The following is a 2,454-nucleotide window of genomic DNA, read 5'->3' as shown; positions in this document are numbered from 1 at the left end:
TGGGTTTAATGTCTTTAAAATGAGACTTTCTGGAGCTGGTTCTCTCTATTTTTCTGCTCTTGTGCCACATGAATAACAGTGTTCTTCCCCTCTGGAGGATACAACATTGAAGGTGTTATCTTGGAAGCAGAGACTGGGCCCTGGCCGGACGCCAAACTTTCTGCTGCCTTGATCTTGCACTTTCCAGCCTCCAAAACTGTAAGAAATAAATTTCTGTTCTTTATAAATTACACAGGTTGGCTGTGCCAGGGACCACAGACACGGGCAAACTTCTGAGCTACCAGCCCAACAGGGGCATAAAATGTCCCCGAGATGACAAAGAAGAGGAGCAGAAGATGCATCGGAAGCAAACTAGTACTCAAGATTGGGAAGAGGAAATGACTGTGGTGGAAGAAGCAGAGGATGACAAAAGATGGCTGCTTCAGTTTATTGACACAGAGGGTGAGGAGGAAGATAAAGAGGAGGAGCTGTTGGATGAAAGCTCAGTGAAGAAAATGATCCTCACATTTCAATAGTGAGCATATAAAAACCAAGAATTGCAGATTAAGTTTCCAGACAATCCAGAGAAGTTCATGGAATCCCAACTGGACCTACATGACATCATTCAGAAGATGCATGTGGTGGCCACCATGCCAGACCTGTATCACCTTCTGCTGGAGCTGAATGCTGTGCAGTCACTTCTTGGGTTGCTTGGACACAATAATACAGACGTGTCCATAGCTGGGGTTGATTTGAGTCAGGAATTAACAGATATATAGACATCTTCTATAAGAGTGAAGAGGGAGCAGAAGTACTCATTGATGCTCTGGTGGATGGGTAGGTGACAGCACTGCTGGTGCAGAACATGGAGCACCTGGATGAGTCTGTGAAGGAGGAGGCCAATAGTGTCCATAACACTCTTGTTATTGTGGGAAACATGGCTGTGTTCTAGCTGGAGATGTGTACGAGAGGTGCCCAGCAGGGTCTTCCTCAGTGGCTGTTGAAGAGGCTGAAGGCAAAGAAGCCTTTTGATGCCAACAAACTGTATTGCAGTGAAATGCAGGCCATATTGCTCCAGGACAACGATGAAAACAGGAAATTGCTTGGGGAGCTGGATGGAATTGATGCACTTCTTCAGCAGTTATCTGTGTTTAAAAGACACAATCCCAGCACAGCAAAGGAGCAGGAGATGATAGAGAATCCGTTTGATTCACTCTGCTTCTAACTAATGCTCAGTTCCAATCGTGAGCACTTCCTGAAGGGCGAGGGTCTTCAGTTGATGAATCTCATGCTCAGGGAAAAGAAGATCTCACGGAGCAGGGTCCTGAAAGTGCTGATTGCATCCAAGGGCGTCTACAACTGCGGTAAATTTGTTGACATTCTTGGCTTATGAACCATCTTTCCCCTCTTTATGGAATTTCCCAGGAAGATCAAGAAAGTGGGTACCACTGACAGGGAACACAAAGAGCATGTCTGTTCCATTCTGGCTTTCCTTTTGTGGAATCTGAGAGGGCATCAGCGAACCTGGCTTCTGAATAAATTCACTGAAAATGACAGTGAGTAGGTTGACAGACTCATGGAGTTGCATTTTCAATATCTGGGTGCAATGCAGGTGGCAGACAAGAGGAACGAAGGGGAAAAACATGACATGGTCCAGTGTGGAGAGATCATAGACAGTGACATGGGGGATGAGTTCTACCTCCAGTGCTTGGATGCAGGGCTCTTTGTTCTCCTGTGCATCTGCTGCATTATGGCCAAGATCTGCAATGCCAATGTCCCCCAGATTTGCCCGAGGGTTCACCAGATCCTAAACATGTGAAGACGTTCCGTCAAAATTGTCAGGCATATCATCAAGGGGTATGCGGAGTTCTGGGAGAAGGAGCAAAAGCACATCCTGGGCTTGCTTGAAGACTTCTAGAGGCCTCTTGACCGTGTGCATAATGGACTCTCTCTTGGCTTCCCTTCCAGAGACAGTTTCTAGACAGCTGTGTGTGGCTTTTGGACAAATTAAAGCTAGTTTTGGTTAAAAAAATAGAATAAAATAAAGTACATGGTATTCTGTTATAGCATCACAAAATGAACTAAGACGCTTGGTTACCTTGGGTTAGACAACAATCTCTTAGATATACACAAAACGTGAAAGAACAAATTGATAAATTGGATTTCATCAAAATAATAAAACTTTTGTGCTTTAAATGACACTATTAAGAAAATGAAAAGGGCAGGGCGCAGTGGCTCTCACTTGTAATCCCACCACTTTAGGAGGCTGAGGCAGGTGGATCACCTGAGGTCAGGAGTTCCAGAGCAGCCTGACCAACATAGTGAAACCCTGTCTCTACTAAAAATATAAAAATTAACCGGGCATGGTAGCACGCACCTATAATCCCAGCTACTCAGGAGGCTAAGGCATAAGAATCACTTGAACCTGGGAGGTGGAGGTTGCGGTGAGCCGAGATAGTGCCATTGCACTCCAGC

The 2,454-nt window shown here is 45.3% G+C and overlaps 1 pseudogene; it reads left to right on the top strand.

Moving 5' to 3' along the window:
• The first annotated feature begins 269 nt into the window (after positions 1-269).
• LOC105509500 lies at positions 270-1,897 on the top strand (annotated as a pseudogene).
• The last annotated feature ends 557 nt before the right edge of the window (positions 1,898-2,454 follow it).

This window comes from Colobus angolensis, unplaced genomic scaffold (genome assembly GCF_000951035.1).
Source record: "Colobus angolensis palliatus isolate OR3802 unplaced genomic scaffold, Cang.pa_1.0 Scaffold176, whole genome shotgun sequence".
In the NCBI taxonomy this organism is placed as follows: Eukaryota; Metazoa; Chordata; class Mammalia; order Primates; family Cercopithecidae; genus Colobus; species Colobus angolensis.
The sequence above is the reverse complement of the archived record's forward strand: the minus strand, read 5'-3'. Positions and strand labels throughout refer to the sequence as shown.